This window comes from Callithrix jacchus, chromosome 3 (assembly GCF_049354715.1).
Source record: "Callithrix jacchus isolate 240 chromosome 3, calJac240_pri, whole genome shotgun sequence".
Taxonomy (NCBI): domain Eukaryota; kingdom Metazoa; phylum Chordata; class Mammalia; order Primates; family Cebidae; genus Callithrix; species Callithrix jacchus.
The window spans coordinates 82,399,795-82,426,975 of NC_133504.1; the positions used below are offsets into that span (position 1 = coordinate 82,399,795).

A 27,181-nucleotide genomic window follows, 5' to 3' on the forward strand; every position below is an offset into this window, starting at 1 on the left:
CCAGGCAACTCTAATCTTTATATATGAACATTTACTGTATTGATGCACTTTGTAAATCTCCAGAAGGATGAAATAGCATATGGTATTTCCACAAATTATTTGAATGTTGGCTTGTTCATCCTTCAGGGTTAGATTTCATGGAGTACAAGTTAGGAACCATTCACTTAAAGGAAAGGTACATAAGCATCTTGAAGAGGAGGATTCACCTCAGCAAACCATGGCCCATGGGCCAGGGCCTCTTTTTATACATACAATTCATGAACTAATGGTCTTATATTTTTAAAAGAATGTTAAAAATATTTTAAATAAGAAGAATATAAGTCAGCTCTGTTGCCAATATTGTTTTTTGAATCCAAAAAAAGCAGCCATTTTACAGCAAACATTATCTATTTTACATGCTAGAATTCTGGATTAGGAAAACATAATAAATCAGAGAAAGTAAATCGTAAGAATTGCTTATGGAACTGGTCAAGAATGCAGATTCACAGTTCTATCTCCCCTGAAATCTGAGTGCATAAATTGAGATGAGATAGAAGGTCCAAATTCTTCATGTGATTCATGTTGATGGTCTTCAGATATTTTAAACATCTGAAGCCCCAAATATAGAGACGTAAGTAAATCGTCTTTCTAGATTTCAGCAGCCATAGGCCAATGTTTCTCTTGATATCTTTATAAATGAGTAAGAGAAATATGAACCACAAACTAATGAAGTTCAGTAAATTGGCAAACAGTCGAAACAACATACTCAAAGAACATGGTTTATAAATAAATGTTTGTACAGAAAGAAAATTTGAGTAACTCACTCTTCAGTTTTGTCCAAGAAAATTTTTATTAAAATATTCAAATAAGGAAACAAATCAAAAGTCCCAATATTACAGTTTTCTGAGTACACTAGACAGTAAGTTTTTAAAATTATTGTATTGTCTATAGGTAGGGCATGTTCTTTCCAGTTTCCCGGGATGTACTGCCTTCTATATTCCATTTACAGCTGTCTAGATGCTGAAGGCATTAAAGTTTATGAGCCATGATCTGAAATTATCATTAAGGAAATTGTATATGGAAAATAATGGAAGAGATATAAATCTCAGGCAATGTTGTGATCTGGATTCAGCATAAATAATTTGTCTTAGGTCCAAAAACCCAACCAACCAAGTACTATCATTTTAGTAAAGATTTTTCAAACTAATATACTTTATAAAAGATAAAATTTTGAAGTTGTAGTTTAACACAATCAAAGTTTATTTTGCACTCACATAAAATCTAATCAGTGAGGAGGAGGAATGAACAAGAGGAAATTTTGCTCCATGTTATTTAGAAAATCGGGCTTCTCTAAGCTCCATTGTCCTCAAACACAAATGTGGCTTTCATTGTCACTCTGGACTTTGACCAGCCTGCAAGACATAGAAAGTGAGAAACAGAATCATTTAGGAGTGTTTTGTGAACCTCAGAATGATACATAGCACTGCAAAACATACCACGTTGACAGAATTTGATTATAAGGCAGGCCTTACTGAAGGGAGGTTGGGAAATATAGTCTAGCTGCATGCCAGAAGGAAAGGGAAATAGGTTTCATAAATAGCTAGACATTCTCTGTCCTAGTTCACCTTCTAGTTACCAAATATCCATTACTTTTTTTCCTTCCATAAATAGAACACATTCGTCGTTTCCTCAAGGAAAACAGAAAAAGTCCTATCTGTCCCCTTCATTCAGCTCAATGTAGAAAATCTCTGAGTTATATGTCAGCCTCTCCACCAGGTCCAGATATGGTCTTTTGTGGTCTAGCAATCCATGCACAAGTCATCTTCTCTCATCACAGACAGGTATACAATGGTGGACCAGAGGCATGTTAACCACAGTAAACATTCCCATTTGGAAATTGGAAGAATAGAGAACACGTGGTTGTCCATAGAGAGTAATTATTATGTATTTCTGCAGGTAAGTCAGGGGATGCCTGCAGTAGAAATTTGTTTTCCTGATTAGAACTGATTTTGCTCTCTGAAAGGAGCTCCCTCGACCATTTGGTGATCTGGAGTTTGATGATTTAGGGCTACAAGTGATGCCCATCTCTGGCCTCTAGGAGTATTTTTCCTTATAATCTGGACTTAGGATTTCTTTGCCAATACACTTACCTCAAAAACTTAGTAGGTATCTAACCTAGTTGCTTCCATTAGTTCTGTGGGCCAGTTATCATCCCCCAAACCCTAGTTCTTTTATCTGCTTTTTTCCATTATTTTCTTGCACCAGTCACTCCTTTTCTTTGTGTTACTCCCTCTCTCTTTGTCTCTGGAGCTCTCTCTTTCTCCCTCCCTTCCTCAATTTAAAGGCAGTCTACAGAGGCATCAGGCTTAAATGTAAAAGTAACATTCAATTTTACTCTTTTCAAGAGGCTGAATCTTAATGGGGCCGTTATAACTAATGTCTTCTCTCGATCTTGCATCATTGAGGTTTATGAAAAATCAGAGTTTTCAAACTTTTGAGGCCTCAGATATCTGGAGTATTTATTTCATTTTATATTTGCCTACAAAGTCAACTAATTCTTGGCTGAGGCCATCTCTTTCTTTTAATATCTTCTAGTACAAATAAAAAGCATCCTTTTCTGTAGCTTTCTCTATAGAAATACAGACTTGGAGGCATTTGATCTGTTTTCAAGTTATCATATATGACAGTTTCATCAATGTTTGCCACTAATTATCCAATCTCTCATTTCAGTGTTCTCATTAGCACCCACTCCCCCTCCTGAGAAATGTTGCAAATGTTAACCTTTTTTTTATAACACCCCTTCTTAAGCTATTTTCAAATTAAGTAAAGTGCTACTAACTGCTGTAATGAATTAACACCATATTCTTAGCAGTATCATTTTTCAGAAGTTCATTTTGTTCTTTCACATATACTCCAAATAGTGAAAGAGAGAACTGTTTTCCTCTATGCAGAGAATTTGCCTTGAAAATATTCCTGGATTGTCTCGTGTTAATGAGGAAGCCTTATGGAGAGAAGAGTGAAGACGTTCTGAGTGAAGTTTAAAAATCATGTTCGGCAGGGCGCGGTGGCTCAAGCCTGTAATCCCAGCACTTTGGGAGGCCGAGGCGGGTGGATCACGAGGTCGGCAGATCGAGACCAACCTGGTCAACATGGTGAAACCCCGTCTCTACTTAAAATTACAAAAAAATTAGCTGGGCACGGTGGCGTGTGCCTGTAATCCCAGCTACTCAGGAGGCTGAGGCAGGAGAATTGCCTGAACCCAGGGGGCGGAGGTTGCGGTGAGCCAAGATCGCGCCATTGCACTCCAGCCTGGGTAACAAGAGCGAAACTCCGTCTCAAAAAAAAAAAAAAATCATGTTCATCACTTCTGCCCATGTTCCACTGTCTAAAATTCAGTCATCTGGCTACTGTTCACTACAACAGAGGCTGAGATCTGTAGTCGAGCTGTAAAGAGGAATAGGATATATACTTAATATACAGCTATCTATCCCCTGCCACACAGACTGGGGTTGAAAATGAGACCAGGATTTAATTTAAAGGTAAACTCAACAAGAAAAATAGTAAACATCTATAAATGAGGATGTAATATCAGTGTCCACTAATAACATTACATCTAGATCATGAAAACAAATAATAATAAATCTAGATCATAAATAATGAAGGCCTTATTTTGTACTGAAGAGAACACACCTAGGACATAAAAAAAAAATTGGGTGAAGTTTACACTATGAAAGAGTAAGGTGTCAAGGAGTTATATCCCAACTTTAGTACTTTTCCAAACTAAGAACACTGGATTACCTATTTCCAGAAAGAACAAGTCCACTTGTTCAGGCTAAAAACTTCAGTCAGCCATGATCTCTTTCTTTTCACAGCCTTCGTCTATTGACAAATCATGTCAGCTTCATCTCCAAGACTACTCAGACTCCAAGAAATTCCTATCATCTCCAACCTTGGTATGCTAATTCAAGACCCCACCATCTTTTTCAAAATAAACTTACAAACTTGAGTTTTCTACTTACAAACCTGAGGTCCTACAGACTAGTTTCCATAACAACCAAAGAAATTCTTTGATCAATTTTCCTGTCACTTCCCCATCAACTAACCATCTTTAGTCAACATCAGCCTAAGTTTTCTCTAAACATGCTAAGCAGACTCTTATCCCAGAGGCTTCACATTCTCTGTTCTATGCATAAACACAATTTCTCTAGATGTATGCATTGCTCATCTTCTCTCTTCCTTCAGTCTTTCCTTAAATATCACCTTATCAGTCAGGTCTTCCCAGACTCCTGCATCAAAATACTTTCATCTACTCTTCCTGCCTGATTCTTCTTTCTACCACTTACAAACATCTGCCATCTGAGGTATTTTTGTTTCTTTATTTTTCTGCTTCCTCTATCTTTTCAACTCAATGAGAAAAGGGCTCTCTTCTATTCCCTGCTGTTTTTCCTATGCCTGGAGCTCTCTGGCACATTGTATTAGACTCTCAACAAATATTAATAAAAAGATGATTAAAAAAAATAAACCAAGATGGTGACGGATCAAGAAACCATAACAAATGAAGAGCACATGAAGAGATTGGGACTGCTTTTTAACAAAAGCTTGAGTGTACACAAGGGAGATGAAGTCTTAGCAAGAGTAAGAATAGGTTTCAAGAACATATTGATATCAAGAACCTGGTGTGAAAAACAATAGAAGTTATTGAAAGACAAATTTCCTTTTAATAGAAAATAAAAAAAATATTTAATAGAAAATAAAAAAAATTAATAGAAAATAAAAAAAATACTTTCTAATAAATAAGGTCATGGAATGAGATGCTTGGAAAAGTAACCTTCACATACATACATGTACATACATAGACAGATGATAGATAGATAGATAGATAGATAGATAGATAGATAGATTTTTTTTTTTCAAAGAGGAGTTTCGCTCTTGTTGCCCAGTCTGGAGTGCAATGGCATGATCTCGGCTCACCACAGCCTCCGCCTCCTGGGTTCAAGCAATTCTCCTGCCTCAGTCTCCTGAGTAGCTGGGACTACAGGTGCACGCCACCATGCCCTGCTATTTTTTGTATTTTTAGTAGAGAAAGGGTTTCACCACATTGACCAGGATTGTCTCGATCTCTTGACTTCCTGATCCACCTGCCTCAGCATCCCGAAGCGCTGGGATTACAGGCATGAGCCACCAAGCCCGGTAAACCTTCACATATTTTTAAGTGTTCAAGAATAGACATAATTGGGGTTTACCAGAAAATTTATTAAAAACATCTAAAATCCTAGCCTTTTGTTCCTTTCCAGTTCTAGAAATATATATTTAATAATAAAATAAAAGAGAGAGAGAGATAGTATAACCATTGACAGCAAATTACCACTAATATTTAATTGGTTGATTAATTATCCATTTGTCAACCAACAAACCTGTTTATTGGTTTTATCTTTGCTTATTTTTTAATGTATTCACTTAATTATAATTTAGATAGTCATCTTAATCAAACCTACATGCTAAGGAAGAATCATGTGGAGAGGAGACTTATATCTACCTCAAATTTTATAAAAAAGGGAGCAATATCTTGATTTTCAAATCCAGTCTCTGCCCTAGTCAGAACACACATATATATTATATGTATTATATATATATGTAGTATGTCTTTATATATATATATGAAATACATACACACATATATGCACAGTCACACAAAATGTATGCCTGTGTGTGTGTGTGTGTGTGTGTGTGTTACAGTGGTAAAGATATAGTAATCAGTCTCCAAAGCCACAAGCATGCCACTTTGCCAAACCATTATAAAGTTTGCAAAATAGAAATTTATCATCACTAGTAATGCAGTCTTGTCTTTTTCAAGCTGTTTCACTTCTAAAAGCAGTAAATAAATGCTTTTATTTTGTCTGTAGCTTTTTATTCTTTGCATTATGACACTTATACCACTTATCACCAAATCCTTTCTTTCTGGTTGACTTTATGATTCAACTTCTCCAATAAAAGTTTTATAGCAGGAATCTAATGAATTAGACCCTACAGAAAGGAAAGTAAATTGGCTTGTTTCAAAGCTTCAAAGCTGCAGCAGTAAGTTCTACAGATTTATTGCAGACCTCTTCACTGTTCCAACAAGGGTGCCAACTGTATTGTTTCCAATTTCCCTTTACAACATTTTTTAAAGGCAAAAACTTCTAGGATATATCCCATCAGAATTACAGAAAGCCAGGGATTCACAGAGAAACTAAATAAGAAAAGCTGCACTGGATTCAATAACAAACAGCATGGGAAAACAGTGGTCACATGGGGCATGTTAAAGGACTGCCCTTAGGTACTGGTTGTAGAAAGCCTGTATCATGATTAAGCCAAGAAAAACACAAGGAAAGTTCCAGAAATCAACTTAACTATTCATGATACAGTCGGAGGAGGCCCTGAGGCATGAACAGCCAGAACAAGTGGAGGATTCTTAAGGCTCAGGAATCCTTGAAGAGAAGCAGCATCCAGGAAAACAAGAGATACCCCTCACATCTAAAAGAGCCCGAGGAAAAAAACAGAAGAGGATTGTGAAATAAGATCTTTATTTTTATAGTCATTAAAGTTTTCATCGTTAAATTTTAGAAGGGTGTTATTTTGCTGTTGCTAAATATCGTCAGGAGGAAACCAAGGAGGTTTGGATTGGTGACTTGGTACTTACTCTCAGTCACACTGATGGTAATTCATTTTCCCAAAGGCTAGAGTTCTGCAGCAAAGCTCTGGATTTCAGATTCAGATGAGAAAGAAGAAAGAATCCAAATGATTAAATTCAATGGTAAAACAAATAAAAAGAGACATATGAAAGTTTAAACATACTATTTACATGATTGGACTAATATTTATTTTAATTGGCATTGGTGGTAGTTATTTGTCATGCATAATTTACCAAGTAATAATCTAGCAATCAATCATTTAATTTAAAAGAAATATATATACATATAAAACAATTCTAAATTAGCTTGAAAAATTGGGGTGATTTTTTGTTATTTTATTTTAGATTTGGGGGTGCACAAGCAGGCTTGTTCGGTGGGTATATTGCATAACTGTACACTTCTAGTGAACTTATCATGAAAATAGTGAATGTTGTACCCAACAGTTAATTTTTTAGCTCTTAACCCTCTCCCACCCTCTCCACTTAGGGCAAATAGTATTCCAATTGCCCAAACTAATTAACTTCTTTATTTGTTTATAAATGTTTTTAAATATTAAGAAAAAACAGATAATTTTTGTAGCTTTTCACTTGTAGCTATTTTCACTTGTTTATTGTTTCCCTCTTTATGTCCATGTGTACGCATTAGTTATTTCCCACTTGTAAGTAAGAACATATGGTATTTGATTATCTGTTTCTGAGTTATTTCACTTGGAATAATGGCCTCCAGCTCCCACCATTTTGCCACAAAGGACATGATTTTATTCTTTTTTATGGCTATGAAGTATTCCATGGTGTATATATACTATAGATAGATAAACTGATATAAAGATATATATCATGATGTATATAATATATACATATACACACATATATATACCACATTTTCTTTATCCATTCATGTACTGATAGACAGTTTGATTACATGACTTTGCTGCTGTGAGTAATGCTGCCATAAACATATATGTGCAGGTATCTTTTTGATAAAACAATTTCTTGGCCTTCACGTAGATACTCAGTAGCAGGACTGCTGGGTGCAACGGTAGTTCTATTTTTAATTCTTTGAGAAATCTCCATACTATCATCCATTAACAGTTGGATTAATTTACCGACCCACAAAAAGTGCTTAAGCACTCTTTTCTTTGCATCCTGACCAACATGTTGTTTTTTGACTTTTTGGTAAAAGCCATTCTGAACTGATATGAAACAGTATCTCAATGTGGTTTTGATTTCCAATTATCTGATGTATACTGATGTTGAACAATTTTTATGTTTCTTGGCCACTTGCATGTCTTCTTTTTCTGTTCATATACTTTGCCCATTTTAATGAGGTTATTTGTGGATTTTTTTCCTTGTTGATTTGTTGAAGTTCTTTATAGATTCTAGATACTAGTCTTTTGTCAGATGCATAATTTGCTAATATATTTATCCATTCTGTAGATTGTCTGTTTACTCTGTCAATAGTTTCTTTTGCTGTGCAGAAGTTCTTTAGTTTAATTAAGTCACATTTGTCTATTTTTATTTTTTCTGTATTTGTTTTTGAGGTCTTAGTCATAAATTCTTTGCCTAGGCCAATGTCTAGAAGAGATTTTCTTAGGTCTGCTTCTAGAAGTTTTATGATTTCATGCCTTATATTTAATACTTCAATTCTTCTCGAGTAAATTTTTACATATGGTAAAACATAAGGATCCAGTTTCATTCTTCTGCATATGGCTAGCCAGTTTTTCCAGCACTATTTATTGAATAGCGTGTCCCATCTTCATTATTCATTTTTATTGACTTTGTCTAAGATTAGCTGGTTGTAGATATGTGGCTGTATACCTGGGTTCTTCGTTCTGTTCCATTGATCTATGTGTCCATTTTTGTAACAGTGCCATGCTGTTTTGGTTACTTTCGACTTGTAATATAATTTGAAGACAGGTAATATGATGCCTCTGGCTTTGTTCTTTCTGCTTAGGGTTGCTTTGTGTATTCAGGCTCTTTTTCAGTTCCATATGAATTTTATAATTGTTTTTCCTAAATCAGAGAAAAATGATGCTGGTAATTTGATAGAAATTACACTGAATCTGTAGAATGCTTTGAAAAAATCATCATTTTAATAATATTGATCCCTCCTAGCTATGATCATGAGATGTTTTTTCATTTTTTTGTGTCATTCCTGATTTCTTTCATCACAGTTTTTTAGTTCTTCTTGAAGAAATCTTTCACCTGCTTAGTTCAATGTATTCTTTTGTGTGTGTGTGTGTGTGTGTGTGTGTGTGTGTGTGTGCGCGTGCGCGCAGTTATTCTAAATGGGATTGAGTTCCTGATTTCTCAGCTTGTGCATTGTCAGTTTACAGAAATGCAATGGATTTTCTAACATTAACTTTGTATTCTCAAAATGTACTGCAGTTGTTTATTTGGTCTAGGAATCTTCTTGAGGAATCTTTAGGATTTTACTGGTATAAGATCATGTTATCTATAACAGAGTAAATATGATTCATTCTTTCCCAGTTTGGGTGCTTTAAATTTCCCTTCCCTGATTCTTTCAGCTAGGACTTCTAGTATTATGTTGAGTAGGAGTGGTGACAGTGGATATGTTTCTCTTTTTTTCAGTTATTAGCAGGAATGCTTTCAAAATTTTCCCATTCCGTATCATGTTGGCTGTGGGTTTGCCATAGAGAGCTCTTATTATTTTTAGGTATATTCCTTCAGTGTCTAGTTTGTTGAAGGTTTTTATTGGGCAGGGATGCTGAATTTTATTAAATGCTGCTTCTGCTTCTGTTGAGATGATCATGTGGTTTTTGCTTGTATTTATGTTTACCTAGTGAATCATATTTACTCATTTACATATGTTGAACCAAACTTGCATCCCTAGAATAAAACCTACTGGATCGTGATGATTTATCTTTTTGATGTGCTGTTGGATTTGGTTTGCTAGTATTTTGTTGAGCATCTACGTTCATCGGGAATACTGCCTGTGTTTTTTTGTTGTTGTTGTGTCCTTGTCAGATTTGGGTATCAGAGTGATAATAGCCTCAAAAAATGAATTGGGAAGAAATCCCTCCTCCTCAATTTTTTGGAATAGTTTCAGAAAGATTGGTACCAGCTATTTGTATGTCAGGTAGAATTCAGCTGTTAATCCATCTGGTTTTGGGCTTCTTTTGGTTGGCAGTGATTTTTATTACTGGATTTAGTTTTATAACTTGTTATTTGTCTGTAGAGAATTTCAAGTTTTTTCTGGTTCAACGTTGGAAGATTGTATCTTTCCAGGAATTTATTCATTTCCTCTAGGTTTTCTAGTTTGTACACTTAGAGATGTTCATAGTAGTCTACACTGATCTTTTGTATTTCTGTGGTATCAGTTGTAATGTCACCTTTATAAATTCTGATTGTCCTAATTTAATCTTCTCTTTTTTTTAATTGGTTAATGTAGTTAGCAGTCTAATTTTGCTTATTATTTCAGAAAAACAAATTTTGTTTTGTTAATCTTATACATGATTTTATTAGTTCTAATTTCATTCCATTCTTTCAATATATAATATGTACACTGATAATATTCCATTTCTTTCAATATGCATATTATATATAATTTTTTATTATACATAATTGAAAATTGTAATAATTCAATAATTATTATACATAATAATTATAAAATATATGTATAATTTCAGAAGTGTTATATATATAGTATTATATGTGTAAAACTGTAAAGTATTTCACGTTTTGTATTCTGAATCATTTTTCTGGTTTTTTTGTGTGTTGGCTTTTAATTCTCTGTTGCATCTCATTGAACTTCCTTGCAATCTATATATTGAATTCTTTATCTGTTATTTCAGAATTTTCATTTTAGTTAGAATCCATTGCTAGAAAGCCGATCCAATCTTTTGGAGATGTCAGAACACCCTAACTTTTTGCTCTGCCAGAGTTACTGCAGTAATTCCTTCTCATCTAAAGAAGCTGTTGCTTCTTATTTTTGAATTTGCTATTGTTTGGATGAGACTTTTTTTTTTTTTTTTTTGTAGAGATGCAGTTTTGCTCTTGTTGCCCAAGCTGGAGTGCAATGGCACGATCTTGCCTCACTGCAACCTCTGCCCCCTGGGTTCAAGCAATTCTCCTGCCTCAGCCTCCCGAGTACCTGGGATTACAGGTGCACACCACCACGCCCAGCTAGTTTTTTGTATTTTTAGTAGAGACTGGGTTTCACCATCTTGGCCAGGCTGGTCTTGAACTCCTGACCTCAGATGATGCGCCCTCCTTGGCCTCCCAAAGTGTTAGGATTACAGATGTGAGCCACCGCGCCCGGCCTAGATGAAACTTGTTGTTTTTTTCCTCGAGGATATGACTGTAGGGTATGTTGTGTATGATTGTTTTGCTTCGTTTCTGGGTATTTTCAGAAGGCCAAGGTTCTGTATAGGTTCCTTGGTTATGGATAGCTTTTATGCCTTGGCTTTCTCAAATGCTGCTTGTTGTAGCAAAATATTAGATACATGATGTGACACACTATTTTCCACAGGGCTGAGAGGGCGGCGGTCTCAGGAAGCTGATGATGTGCACCACCAGCGCTATGCCTTTCTGATAGGTTTATTTGGTGGGGCAGTTTACTCTATAGTCCAGTAGGGGGCGCATAAAAGTAAGCGCCAGCTTGCTCTGGGCAGCCGAATCCTGCGCGAAGGCACCTCCTTTGATGGAGGTTGAGGAGCGATAGCAGGGAGAGATTGTGTTAGGATACCCTGAAGTCTCATGTGTGGGGTGGGGAAGCGGGGGTGGGAGAGTGGATCCACCAGCTCCTTGTTTTGGCCAGGGAGGAATGCTATCTTCTTTCCTAACAAACACGTGTTGCAGGGTTTGCGAACTTTAATATTGACACTGGCCCTTGGCTACCAGCTACAATGCAATGGAGGTCCACCGAAATCCTCCTCTGGAGGCTACCCCCAAAATGGGCTCAGAGCAGAGCCTCTTCCTCCATTCTAGAGCAGAGACTGTGCGTTTTTTCTGCTCTCCATCGCCCAGACACTGCTGCTCTACATAGATCTGGGGAGATGGGTCCACCCTTTATGCAAGCCCAGGTAGCATGGACTCACTTTCAATGGGGGCGCAACCACCACAAAAAGTGCTGAAAAGGCTGTCACTAAATGCACTCGTGTCAGCCTCCAGCAAGGAGAGCCTCTGCTGTGTCTGCAACAGTGGTTAGGAGAAGTGGGAGACAACCTCCGCTCCATATTAATTCCTGGCCGTTGGTTACACCTGCTTTGGTTATTGATTCCATGTCCATGTTTCTTTTGTCTTAAGAGTGGCTGTGGCAGGTGGCACTCCCCACTCTCATGGGAGCAGTCCATGCTGAGGGTGTCCAGGGATTCTGCTGCTCCCCAGAGACCCAATAGTGCCCCATCGTTGCCAAAGTTAGAGTGGGTTATACGGCATGTTTATGGGGAATCTGATGATGCAGCAAAACAAGAGATGAGGTTTCTCAGGTGAGGCAGTCACCCACAATGGGTGCAAAATCAGTATAGTGCCCACCATCTCAGTTCGGGCCTGAGGGGAGTGCCTTCAGAAGCTCGCTACCTGGTGCTCCATCCCTGACAAGTTCCCAAATTGTCACCAAAAGGTTTACCTGGAAACATGAGGGTAGAGGGGCTCCCAGATAATTTGGTAGTCGGCAGATTGCCCCTGGGAAAAGGGGAGCACTCAGAGAAATAATCCCACCTACCCTTTCCACTGGACTCTGAGTTCTTTAGTGGTCTAGCCCTGCTAGACTCTTGCTGCTTTCCTTTCATGTACTCCAGCTTCTTTCCATGGGCTCTCCAACAGGTCCTGGACCTCTTCGTTCAGCCTTCCACTCTGATCATGACCATTCACCTGTAACTTTGATCTTCTTTGTAGGAGAACTGGCAACCAATATCCCTAGTTGACCTCATTTAAAAAATAAAAACGTGAGCCAGAGCAGTCAGGCAAAAAAAAAAAAAAAGAAATAAAGGGCATTCAAATAGGTAAGGAGGAAGCTAAGTTGTCTCTATTTGCAGATGACATGATAGTGTATCTAGAAGACCCCATCGTCTCAGCCCAAAATCTCCTGAAACTGAGAAGCAACTTCAGCAAAGTCTCAGGGTACAAAATCAATGTGCAAAAATCACAAGCATTCCTATACACCAATAACAGACTTAAAGAGAGCCAAATCAAGAACAAACTGCCATTCACAATTGTTACAAAGAGAATAAAATACCTAGGACTACAACTAACAAGGAATGTAACATGGAGGACTACAAACCACTGCTCAACGAAATAAGAGAGGACACAAGCAGATGGAGAAACATTCCATGTTCATGGTTAGGAATAATCAATATCATGAAAATGGCCATACTGCCCAAAGTAATTTACAGATTCAATGCTATCCCCATCAAGCTACCAATGACCTTCTTCACAGAACTGAAAAAAACCACCTTAAACTTCATAAGGAACCAAAAGAGAGCCCACATAGCCAAGTCAATTCTAAGTAAAATGAACACAGCGGGACTTCAAACTATACTATAAGGCTACAGTAATCAAAACAGCATGGTACTTGTATTAATACAGAGATATAGACCAATGGAACAGAACAGAGGCATCGGAGGCAACACAACATATCTAAAACAATACAATCTTTGATAAACCTGACAAAAACAAGCAATGGGGAAAGGATTCCCTGTTTAATAAATGGTGTTGGGAAAACTGGCTAGCTATGTGCAGAAAGCAGAAACTGGACTCCTTCCTGACACCTTACACTAAAATTAACTCCAGATGGATTAAAGACTTAAGCATAAGACCTAACATCATAAAAACCCTAGAAGAAAATCAAGGCAAAACCATTCAGGACATAGGAGTAGGCAAGAACTTCATGAACAAAACAACAAAAGCATTGGCAACAAAAGCCAAAATAGACAAATGGGACCTAATCAAACTCCACAGCTTCTGCACGGCAAAAGAAACAGTCATTAGAGTGAATCAGCAACCAACGGAATGGGAAAAAGGTTTTGCAGTTTACCCATCTGACAAAGGGCTGATATCCAGAATTTACAAAGAACTAAAACAGATTTACAAGAAAAAAACAAACACGCCCATTCAAAAGTGGGCAAAGGATATGAACAGACACTTCACAAAAGAAGACATACATGAGGCCAACAAACAAATGAAAAAATGCTCATCATCACTGGTCATTAGAGAGATGCAAATCAAAACTACATTGACATACCATCTCACCCCAATTAGAATGGTGATCATTAAAAAATCTGGAGACAACAGATGCTGGAGAGGATGTGGAGAAATAGGAACACTTTTACACTGTTGGTGGGAGTGTAAATTAGTTCAACCATTGTGGAAGACATTGTGGCGATTTCTCAAGGACCTAGAAATAGAAATTCCATTTGACCCAGCAATCCCATTACTGGGTATATATCCAAAGGATTATAAATCATTCTACTATAAGGACACATGCACACGAATGTTCATTGCAGCACTGTCAAGACCTGGAACCAACCCAAATGCCCATCTATGATAGACTGGACAAGGAAAATATGGCACATATACACCGTGGAATATTATGCAGCCATCAAAAACAATGAGTGTCATTTGTAGGGACATGGATGAACCTGGAGAACATCATTCTCAGCAAACTGACACAAGAACAGAAAATGAAATACCGCATGTTCTCACTCATAGGTGGGTGTTGAACAATGAGAACACATGGACACAGGGAGGGGAGCACTACACACTGGGAGCTATTGGGGGGAATAGGGGAGAGACAGTGGGGGTGGGGAGTTGGGGAGAGATAGCATGGGGAGAAATGCCAGATGTGGATGAAGGGGAGGAAGGCAGCAAATCACACTGCCACGTGTGTACCTATGCAACTATCTTACATGTTCTTCACATGTACCCCAAAACCTAAAATGCAATTTAAAAAATTTAAAAAACATAAAAAATGAAAAATGTGGTAAAGTTATTTTTATCACAGTGATCATCATAGAACTCGAGGAATGAACAAGAAATTTGGAGACAGTAAATCACAGGATAATTTTAGCAGGGTATATCAGTAAAATTATGCTAAGTATCACTTTTTCTAGCATTAAAGAAACTAAATGTATAACAAAAAATGTTATTTACCCTTGACAACCAAATACATAGCCAAAAGATTTTGCTTGTACATGTGTCATATTTTATTGACTGATTCATATATGATTAGAAATGCACATTTAACTTAGGATGTATTTGTGTACATTCACACTATTCTGCAACTGTATGGTTATAGAAAATACTAATTTTATTAAACAAGTTGTTTTCTTTCATGTTAATAAAATTGTTCCAAATGCATTATTCTATAACTACATTTATTAGATTTATTTTGTCGTTGAAAGGGGCTATCTCAAATATTATCATGTCTTTCACTACCTGTCTCTGCAGAAAGAATTATCGTGTTTTTTTCTTCATTATTACAAAATAAACCCCAGTTCACATGGCAGGTAATACCAGTTGTCTAAATTTATTTCCTCAGTTGGAATTAATGCCACTTTTTATCAAATATTATATTATACAAACTGAGTAATATTCACTTCCACCAAAATACTTACTGTACCACTATCAACCTTTGTTAACCAATCTTTTGGTTCACATTATCAGAATTATTACTGTTTTTGAAAAGTATTAAATATCTTCCTGTTTATTATCCAACAGTATTTTACCATCATTAAGTACAGAAACATGTTAATTCTACTATTAAGGTTTTGTCTGGAATTGCATTATACATAAAATATATCGTTAAAGTATTTAGTCTTCTCGTCACAATTACTGTTTTTTATGTAAGTATTATTTTCTACATAGTAATATAACATGTACAAAAGAGATGTCTTCGTATTGACCCAAAAATTTCTCTATACATTATTATTTACAACTTAGTACATACAGTGTTTGAGAAATGTTTTTTCCTGATGTAACTTCTAAGGTGTTAGTTTTCATGATGAGAAAATTATTGCTCCCATTAAAAAGTTATGGAATCTTTTAATTGTTTTGTGTCTTGGTACTTTGCAGTTGATTTTGTTTAGTATCTTTTAAAAATTAATTTATTTTTAATTGAAAAATAAAAATTGTATATAATTGTCACGTACAACATAATGTGTTGAAATATATGAACATTGTAAAATAGCTCAATAGAGCCAGTTCATATATACATTATCTCATATACTTATCATTTTGTAGTACAAACACTTAAAAATCTTCTCTCAGCGGTTTTCAACAATACAATACATTGATAATAACTCTAGCTGCTATTTTATACAACACATCTCTTCAACTTGTTCTTAACTAAAATTTTGTATCCTTTGACCAACACTCCCAACCCCTGCCCCTGTTCAATCCCCATTTCTATCAGTTGAACTTGTTCTGATTCTACGTGTAAATGAGATCATGCAGTATTTGTCGTTCTGTGACTTGTTTCACTTCACATGATGTCTTCCAGATTTATCCATGTTGTTGTAAATAATGGGATTTCCTTCTTTTTTAAAGCTAAATAGTATTTTATTTTAAGCTGAATAGGAATACTGTACTTTCCTTTTGTTGAACTCCTATAATTAGAATATTTGCTCTTTTGATGCTGTTCAACAATCCATAAACTTCTTTATGATTTTTCACCCTCTTTTTTCTCCTCTGATTGCATGTTTTTAAATAACCTGTCTCTCAGTTTAGAGAATCTTCCTCTTGATGAATTTTGCTATTGGTGCTCTTTACCTCATTTTTTATTTCTTTAATTATATTTCATGTATCCATAAATAATTTATACTATATTTTATTTATCCATGAATCTGTTGATGGACATTTAGGCTGATTTTATATCTTGGCTACTGTGAATAATGCTTCCATGAGCATGAGAGGACAGATATTTCTTTGATACAGTGTTTTGTTTGTCTGTTGGATTTACACCCAGTAGTGAGACTGCTGATCATAAGTCAGTTCTGTTTTAAATTTTTTGACAAACCTTCAAAACGATAAATTTTAGTGTAGTCTAATTTGGATTTAATCTGACTAGAGACCTTCGACCTTCCATGACTGCACCAAGAACTTTCTGCTGAGAAGTCTGATGCCCTCCTTATCAGAACTTCCTTATATTTTCTTTTCTTTTTTTTTTCTCTTGCTCCTTCATGATCTTTTATTTGTCTTTGATTTTTGACCATTAGATTTTATCTTGATGTAGTCTAATTTGGATTTAATCTCACTGGAGACTTTTGACCTTCTTGTACCTGAAAATTTACAATTTTCTGCAGATTTTGGAGTTTTCTGCCAGTATTTCATGACATAAATTTACTACCCCCTTATCTCTCCTTTGCCTTCTTCATCTCCTATAATTTGTGTATTTTCTCTTTCGATGCTGTTGCATAAATCTCATAAGCTTCTTTAAGCCTTTTGCCTTTATTTAATCCTCTGATATATGTTTCCAAATAACCTTCTCCCAGTTCACAGAATCTTCTTCCTATTCAACTTTGCTATTGATGTCCTATATTTTATTTTTTATTTCATTCATTGTGTTTTTTAATTTCAGAATTTTGCTTTTTCTTTAATAGTTTCAATTGCTTCATTTAATTTCTTATTTTTGCAATTTGTCATTTTCTTGATTTAACTGGATTGTTTCTCTGTATTTTCTTGAAGTTTGCTGACCTTTAAAGAATTATTTTGAGTTCTTTGATTTCCTTGAGTTTCTCAGATAAAAATTATTGAAATAAAAAATGTTATATTATCCCTCATATAGACATATCTCATTTTTAGTTATATCATTAAGGTTTTTTAAATTAAACATAGTATTTTAAATTAACAAAACATGTTTGGCACAGCAGCTCATGTGCATAATCCCAGAACTTTCGGAGGCCAAAGTAGGAGGATTGCTTGAAACCAGAAGTTTTAGATTAGCCTGGGCAGCATACGGGTGACATAGTGAGCTCTATCTCCACCAAAAAAGTTGATAAAATTAGCTGAGTGTGGTGCTGCATGCCTGCAGTCCAAAGTAGTATGTAGGCTGAGGTGAAAAGATACCGTCATTCCCAGAGTTCAAGGCTGCAGTGAGCCATGATTGCACTATAGCACTGCAGCCTGGGTGTCAGAGTGAAACCCTATCACCAAAAAATAAAAATAGAAATAAATTAATAAAACACACTCCATTCAGATAACTTGGGTTCATATGGTTTGTTTCTTTATAGCCCTTGGGAGACATAATTCTATAATGAGCTATCAAAAATATTCTCATTTAATTGTTCAAACTGTTCATTCTTAATGAAACTCAGATGTGTTAAATATTTCTTTGTTTATGTTGCATTGAAATTTAGTGATTAGGAAAAAAATCCCTAGAACTTGTAAAACATGAGTGTAAATAAGGAAACATATCTGAGAGGTTTATAGAGTGTGAGTAAATTCATTAAGACCATTTCTGGAGGAGCTTGTTAGGTCACCCTCTCTCTTCCACCTACAAAATCTTACAGATAATTTTACAAACTAAAAAACTTACTGCCATTTAGTAATGCTTTACTACAAATACTAAAGTGATATGTTTGTAAATAAATATATTTAATTTTGTTATAGCAGTAATAAGATTGCCAGGATATTGCAAACAAACCTTTCAGTGATAGTAATAGCATTTAGAAATGCTTATGAATAGTAAGCCTGGACTAGGAGACACTCTGTATAGCAACAGTGCCAAAAACAATGTTAAATTTTTAGTAAATATGTACTGAACTAAATTATTTTAAATCAAACTCTATTGAATTGAATTTGGAAAAACATGCCAGTTCAAATTTACATTTTGTAGTATATTTTTCTCTAACAAGGAGACACTACTGTTCATAAGATTAAATATCATAGAATAAAATGGTCGCTATATCATGAAAATGAGTTAAAGTAATATTTCATTTCACAAATTATAATTTTAAATAATGAAATATACGATAAAGTATACATGATTATAACTTGATATAAAATGAGCAACATAAAATTAATCGATCTGCTCTTATGATATATATCATTATATTTGACTAGTCAAGAAAATAAATGGAAGTGATGAAACTATACGTATAATCTTTCAAAAGTCTTCTGGGACTTGGGTCAAAATTATAGGCATGAACTGTAAAGTTGGCCTACGTGAGCCAATCAGTATCCATCTGATTGTTCCCTCATGATTAATTTATATATGTAATATGATGCCAAATATTCTAAAATATCTCCCTTTTTAATCAATTTTAATATTTCTTGTACATTAGACTTTCATCAGGTTAAAGCCACAAGTGTTTAAACTTGCCTGAAGCCTTTCAGGTCAACTGACACTACAGCTGTACCTTTACATACCCTAGTGTTCTTCATTAACTTAAAAAGTATTTATAGAGTTCTTAAAATATTACAAGATCAACTGATGAAAAAGATACAGCTTCTGTCTTCAAGTTGTTTATAGAGTCAAGTAAAGAAAAAGACAAACAACTAGTCAATTTCAATGTAGAATGTTAAAATTCTCGTAAATCTATACTCAGGTTTTGTGGGAGAAATAAGAAGTGACTTGACACAGTTCAAAAGGAAATGGGGTAGGAAATTAGAGAGGGCAGGAGTGAAGAAAATATACAAGTAAAATTCAATTTAATTGAATGGTTATAAGTTTGGCTGGATTTCTTTTCAACTGAGGTGTGTGTATATACACAACAAGAGAGAAGATTAAATGGTCTATGTATATTATTTTGGTCTAAAAATTGTTCTAATCTGATACAGTAAGTGATCAGTTAAAAACAAATTATTATTCAGACTGCAGCAATGCAAAAAAAAAACCCCACATGTTTTACCATTATAATACCTTTAAAATGTTTTCTCCATCTTCAGGAATTGATACCACTTGTGAATTCTACTCTACAGTTCCCCACCATTCTGATGTTTACCACATAGAAATGTGATCCAACAGAATGGAGCTGTCACCGTAAATATCTTGTTTATACGATTAAATTTAGGAAATCAGACATTCTCTGCAATTCTTAGTTGTGCAAGTATCAAATACTTTAGACTTGGAAACCACAAGGTTTAATATTTTTAAGTTATCAAACTTAACCAGACATAGCATTAATTTACTAATAAAGTACAGTAGTACATACAAAGAGCCACATGGTAGTTAGTAACAAGAAGGAAAATACTGTATCTTAATTTGTGTTTCTAAGAAATACCAAATTATTAAAATTAAAACTTCATTACAAGTTTTCTCAAAATGCGGGTTTTATCTGTACAAGTTTTTCAAGACAGCTTTATATTTTGCTATTACCATAGCAGCAGCAATGATACTTTTAATTAAGTGAACACCAAATAAGAAACCTCAGAAAAAAGGTGAAATTGCAATTTTACCTCATTATGGATAAAAATAAATACAGAAATCAGAGTCCCCTAGTAGCACAGATATTATGTGAATCTTAACGGAGATGTTTGCATGTTAATCTAAGGTACTGTATCTGCTGACTACTGGGGAAAAAAAGCAATTTAAAGTGACTATAAGCAAATAAGTTACCTTGAAGAAACATTAAGGAACATGAACACAAGGTCATAAAGAGTGTTTGGATAAATGCCCTCTTTAATGGTCATCTACAGCTCATTGAATGTGGTTTTTCTCTGCGTTAAGGGCACTTTTGAAATTTAGTTTTACAATTGATTCATTTAAGTAATGGTAAGTGCATTTTAGATTGATAAATTTGTAATAAGTCTAGACAATAAAAATCTTCAATTTTTACAAACTCAGTTGTCTTCCAAATGCTTATATGCTCAGAGAAGAGATTATTTTTTAAGACTTCTTTGTTGCAGCTAAAGAATAAAACACATATCCAAAGGAGAGATTAAAATGTGTTCATATTTACTGAGTTCCAGGTGTGTAATTGAAATGAATATACTAAAATGATAAAAACTTAAGCCTCCAGATAAAAAAATGCTAAAAAAAAAAGTTTATCACATATTTAGGTGCATTCATAAACTAAGCATGCATCATTTAAAATGTTTCAGTCACTATAAACATATTATACACACCTGTAAATTTATAGAGAAGAATTCAATTATGTAGTCTAAACACTGATTTGGATAAATTAGTGATAGCAATGTGTTCCCTATTTAGCTGATTTGGCGAAAAAAATAAACATATGGTTTGGTATACTAAACTTTGCATTTGAAAATTGAAAATGTTACTGAAGGTTTCATTTTTTTAATATGAATTAAAGTCTTTCTGCTGTGGTAGAATGTTAGATTTTTTAAAAAACACAAATGTCTAGAATATTCAATAAAGGGCTAAGGATTTAAAACACCAACACTTTCTTACTACCAGTTACATTTTTTTGTAGACTTCATATATTATTTTGGTATATTTATTTTGATGTAACTCACTAGAGAATTAGCAAACTTTAGTGTAGCATACATGTGATGTAACAAATGTTAGTCTGTTATTTTAAATATGTAATAATGCTAAACATTTTAATATTAATGCATTAGACCAGGGAAGTAAAGAATACTCCTCCACATCAGCATTCAAGCTGATCAGAATGACAAAATGTAAACAGCAAGGACAATGAATGACAAATGTAACACTATCTCATAATGTCTCCTTTTATAATAGAGTATCTAAGGAAGCCATTAAATTAAAACAAAGTGTATTTTATAATTGCTTCCATCAAACAGACAATTGAAAACAGAATTGTATAATGTAGATTCATTTTACATTGCATTAATTTCCTATTTTTAGGAAATTAACAGGACTCCAAAATTACTCAGTACACTTCTCACTCACTTAAATGAACATCTATATAAAGGTTATATCTATATTGGAGACAGAATCTCATTATGTTGCCCAGGCTGGAGTGCAATGACTCCACAGGTACAATCCCACTTAAGGATCAGCACAGAACTTCTGACCTGGTTCATTTCTGACAGAGGCCAGTTCACCCCTCGAGGGGGTTCCCCATTCCCAGGAGGTCACCAGATTGATGCAGAACTCAGTGCAGACACCTGATATCATAGGGCACACACCAGAACTCCTGGGCTCAAGGGATCCTCATGGCTCAGCCTTCTGAGTAGCTGGAAATGTAAATGCATGCCCTGTGCCTGGCTATGTAAATAACATTTTATATAATATGGTAACATGACATATGATATAGTTTGGATATTTGTTTCTGCTCAAGTCTCATGTTGAGTTGCAATCCCCAGTGCTGGAGGTGTGGTCTGGTGGGAGATATCTGGATCATGGGAGTGGATCCCTCACCGCTTGGTGCTGTCTTGGTGGAACAGAGAATGAGCTATTGCAAGACTGGTCATTTAAAAGTGTGTCGCACCTCCCGCTTCTGTTTTCACCACGTGACATGCCTACGTTTTCTTTGCCTTCCTCCTTGATTCTAAGCTTCCTGAGACCTCCCTAAAGCCAAGCAGATGCCAGCACCATGTTTCCTGTAAAGCTTTCAGAACCATGAGCTAATTAAAGTTCTTTCTTTAAATAAATTACCCAGTGTGCATTGCTGCAAAGACACACTTGTGACTGGGTAATTTATTAGAACAGCTTAATATAACATATAATTTCAAATGGTGTGAGGGCTTGTCGGAATTGATCCTGCTTCCAGGATTTTTCTCTCCTTTTGGCTAGCAGCAAAAGCCTTTATTATACTACTTTGAAACAGTTCTTTTCCTTCTCTTTAATTAAAGATAACAAAAACAATTATAAATATGTATATATGTACATATATATAGACAGTACATATATCTATGTATATAAGTCTATGTATATATGTCTATATATGTGTACATATAGACAGAAAATAGGTAGATAATTAATAGATAATACATATAGACAAATAGATCTCCACATTATGGAAGTCAGAATCCAGCATAATCTAATATTACAGTGGATCTATTACCCTCGTTTCCTCTTCTCCTCCTCATAGAACCAGCCAGTTTACACCCTAACTCATGCCCACATCAGTCACCTAGAAAAAGAGAAAGGTATGCATGCATATAATCTCCCAAAATAATTCAACTTGGATTTAGAGACTGGACTGACTTCTCAATCAAAAAATTGGCAAAGGACAAGAATATGTAAGTCACAGAAGATAAATCATAAATAGGTAATAAACGTGTGAAAATATGCTCAGTCTCATGCATTATCACATCTTATACTCAAATCCATGCCACAAGTACTATTATTATTTCCTCTTAATGAATGGGAAGCCAAAACTCAGAGAATATACATATGCTATCAAGGTCACATAGGTAATAAGTTACAGAATTGAGACTGAAATCCAGGTGGTGAACTGCAGGAAGCCTGATTCACTCAAGATAATAAAGTCAATAAAAATAAAACATTTTAAATATACATTTTTGTTATTGTTGTTGAACAAACACAGAAAGCTAGGGACATAGGCAAAGTAAGTAAGATCCAAAGAAAGAAAATGATTAAAACAAGGTGACCTTGGGCCTGAGTCAGACAGATTATATAGGACAATGTTTCTTAGAATATTCACAGCTTAATTTTCTTTTTCATAGGATTAACACCCACCCAAGCAGCAGGTTCCAAATTTTAAAAAGACAAGAAAGGTTTTAGTCTCATTCACAAATAGATTCTCATCAGAGAGTACAGTTACTGACTTACATGGAAAGCTCCCAGAAAGAGTTGTTGAATGAATGAGGGCATACATGCATTAAAGAGCACAGCAATGGAATAGTAGTCAGTGGAATGAATTGGTCAGTAATACAATAACCATACAGCTATTTGTCCAGGTGATGATTGGCACATATATTCCAGTATATTATTTATTTCCAACTACTCTTTTAAAGGAAACATATCCCATCTTTTCTCTCTTCATCAATTACAAAATAATTCCCTTACTACCTATAGCAGGTTAATTACTTTTTTCTGACTTATTCTGGTTTTAATGCCTATTTTTTCATTTCCTCGATGAGTCTATTTTTCACCAGAAGCATAGAGTATTTTCTTTCCTTTTGCTCATTCATCTTTATCTCTTTCTGTGCAGTGTTTGTGGCTTCAACTCTGAGATTAAGCTTTCCAAGTAGCCAAGATCAAGGAAAAAGATGCAGGGAGGATCAAGAGAGACTCTGCCCCCAATAACAGAGGTATTCTGCTTTTAACTGGACTTTTTTTTTTTTTTTCATCTCCTCGTTCCTACTGCAAAACAACTAGAAATTTTTGTCTCTGGATTATTTTCAAGAAATGGTATCTAAGTTCTTCTAAAGTTTACAATAAAATGCAATTATAAGACTTTAAGTAGGTAGATTTCTTTAATAATTATATTAACATAGATACCTCAAAAAATAATAGTTTAACTTAGAAGACATGTCTGTTATCTGTGAACATCCTTGGAAGTTATCACAGGTTATCACATTCTCTCGACTTGCAAGTCACACTGAGACTGCCACAGATATCTCAATAGTCCCCTCCCAATTCTAATAATTCTGAATTGTTGCCATAAAGAACACTTAAAACTTTTTAATAATGCCATAAACATGATTTGTTCATCCTTTAATTGGTGTTCACTTACTGTTTTCTGAGAGTCTACTGAGTGCCAGGTATGTAAGCTGTCCTTGGTACCTACCTTTCATTTGAAGTGGTTTTTTACAGGCAGTTAAATAAACACAAGACAAAGTGATTCCTACCCTATTTCTTGGTACTTTTTCCAAACTGTCACTTACTTTAGTCCAGGTGATATTTCTCTGGGTATTATTGTCAAACTTTTCTATTTTCTTTCATTTTCATGGCTCTCTTCTCTCAGAATGAAGGAGATCTAAGGTCAGTGGAAATAAGAGTGAATGAAAGGATATAGATATGTAAGTAAACACAAACTTTAAGGTAGCAGTAATGCAATTTATCTGAAAGCAGCTTGCAAAACAATGAGTGCATAACAGAAAACAGTAAGCTGACAGGTAAAAAATTAAACAAACATGTTTATATCACCAACAAAGCATTTTATGAATTTGATGTTATTTGCGGAAATGCCTAATTTTTTAAAATTATCATTCTAGAATACATTTTGCCAGATTAACAGTAATAATTGTATTATACTGCCGTTTTTCAAAATAATAGTACATTCGGGGACCAAAACCTCAACTGAAATCATATTCACATTATCCTCAGGACTTGTATTTCCACCATTTCTAGGCAATTGCCTTTAGCTAGGCATGATTTCTTGACATTGTAGCCACACTCCCTGGCCAGTTTACCTACCTTATGGTTTTGCCTCTCTGGCAAGTTTCTTGGAGAGGTAGCTTTCCAGTTGATCTTAGAAAATAATTTTTCCAACAATGTCTTAAGCTCAACAATCCCGCTTGGGATGGAATAGAAAATACATTTACTTGTTTGTTTTTTAAAAAATAATTTTTCGCAGAGGTGGGGGGTCTCACTATGTTGCTCAGGCTCATCTCAAACTCCTGGTCTCAAGCAATACACCCACCTCAGCCTTCCGAAGTGCTAGGATTACAGGCCTGATCCACTGCACCTGACCTCCTTTTTTGGGTTCTTAACATTTGCAGTGAATCAGTTGTATTGCAATTTCAGCTTATAATAGGTAAACTAGCTATTCCATTGAAATATCTAACAGATGCAAAAGACTGTCATTCTCTACACATTTTAAAATAGTCAGTTTTCTTAGGAAGCTCTTCACTCACCTGATAACTTTGAAGTGGACACTGCGACAGGCCACCCAGATCCTCCTTCAGTGAAAAACTTGCCTCAGCTGCTGTGACCTCCATCAGCTGTCAGTCCCTTTAGGAATAGCCTCAACTGCAGAGAATGACCTCACACAAGATCCTGCCTCTTTCTTCTGTTATCCATATTCAGTGACTGACTGACATCAAAATATAAATACATGGCCTTCACAGCTCAACTTGTAATAACACTGAGGAACCACCCTGCTCCAGTGATCCCAAGAGGACAGTCTGAGCCTTTCCTTGGGTCTGTTTCACTGCTTTTCTTCTCCCTTCGCTCACTCCTGCTTCATCTTCACCCTTCCATAAGCATTAATCTGAACAGTATGAACAAGCATTTTTCAGGCCAAGTTCTATGTCAAAATCTCTTCTTCGGGGAGCCCAAGGAACATTCATCCTTCAAAATTTTTTGTTCATTGATGGAAACTGATGTTTGTTGGGAAGAAGTACTGTCCTGGAGTCAAATTGAATAACTTTTTACCGCATTCATATAATTTACTATCTGCTCAAATTACTTAAACATTATAAGCCTCAGTTTTGTGACCGATAAAATGGGAATAGTATCACTTCACCAGATTTTGGTGTGGGGGTTAAATAGGGCAACTATGTAAAAGTCACAGCACATGTCAATAAAAAAATAAGCACTCCATAAATATTACTTCTGTTACCTACTCTTTTCCTCCACTACTCAATACTTGATTTATGGTATGTGCTGATAATGATGCCATTAAATATGTGTTTTCTTTCTGCAAACTTTGCATTTAGTTTTGTGAAAAATGGGTTAGGCCAAAAAAAGAAAAAGAATAAGAAAAACTCAGCCCAGTTATAGTTCCAGGTGATTCATTAATTGCAGCACCACTCAGCTTTTTCAGATAACATGTTATGTGACTGTGTCCCAGGTTACAATAATGCTTCATAGCTTCACTTTCTTCTTTCTATATTAGAAAGTAAATGCCATGTTTTATTAGTCCCAGAGCTGTTAATTTCCAGCTGCCTGTGGAAAAATAAAAGCAAGTAACGCTGCTGTTCATTAAGTTTTAGGGCTAATATTACATTTTCTGAGTATCAGATATTAGATCCTAGTGAAGACCATCAAAACAATGGAACATGAAGAGCTCCTTGCTCATTGGTGTAAAGGTATATTAAGGATAATATCAGTAGAAACATTACAAACTGCTTTCCTGAAAATAGAATAAATACATAATATTAACCTATTTCCAACGTTGATTTCAAAGTCTTAGAAAACCCCAATATATTAGTAATTCAAGGTGTTATCTTTTAAAACTTGTGTATAGCACTGTCAAAAGTGTACTAAAAATTTATTATTTCATACATTTCTTTTGGTCCATCCATAATTTGTAGCTATTTATTTGTAAGGATTTCTTTATTTTTATGGTGGTGTTGTTGATAATCTATATTTTATATTAAAAGTCCCAAATCTTTCATCATGACTCTCAAATTAATTTTGGAGATATCTCCCTGAATTGATCATGCATTTAGAAATGGAAAAATTTATTGTGAACCATAATCAGAATGGATTGGTGAGGTATTTGTTAAAGTGATACACATATTTATACATATTCCATTACAGACTTAGCCTTCATTTAACAATACTAACATTAACATTAATCCCTTCATAGTTTAAATAATAAATCCGCTCTAGAGAGTAGAGATGTCATGTTTCTCTTCCAGCTTGGCAGGAAGGTAAAATGAATTTCAAATACTGGCTCTTTTATAGCACAAGGACTGGTTTAAGGCCGTAAACTCTTAGGGTCCCAGTTTTCTATTTATATAATGAATGTTATATCAAACTTGAAAAGCATCTACACAAGTTGAGAT

General features: G+C 35.1%; 1 long non-coding RNA gene across 2 annotated transcripts in view; it reads right to left on the reverse strand.

The window, feature by feature from the left end:
* Nucleotides 1–873: 873 nt before the first annotated feature.
* Nucleotides 874–27,181, reverse strand: part of LOC144581937 (uncharacterized) — a 95,504-nt gene continuing 69,196 nt past the window's right edge. The window contains exons 2-4 of one of the 2 annotated variants that reach the window (XR_013533412.1): nucleotides 25,304–26,336; nucleotides 24,332–24,423; nucleotides 874–1,391 (exon numbers count right to left, since the gene is read on the reverse strand). This is a non-coding gene — a long non-coding RNA (uncharacterized LOC144581937). Of the gene's footprint in view, nucleotides 1,392–6,576; nucleotides 6,717–24,331; nucleotides 24,424–25,303; nucleotides 26,337–27,181 lie in introns of those variants that run through there. The other variant, XR_013533413.1, reaches the window with a different exon arrangement.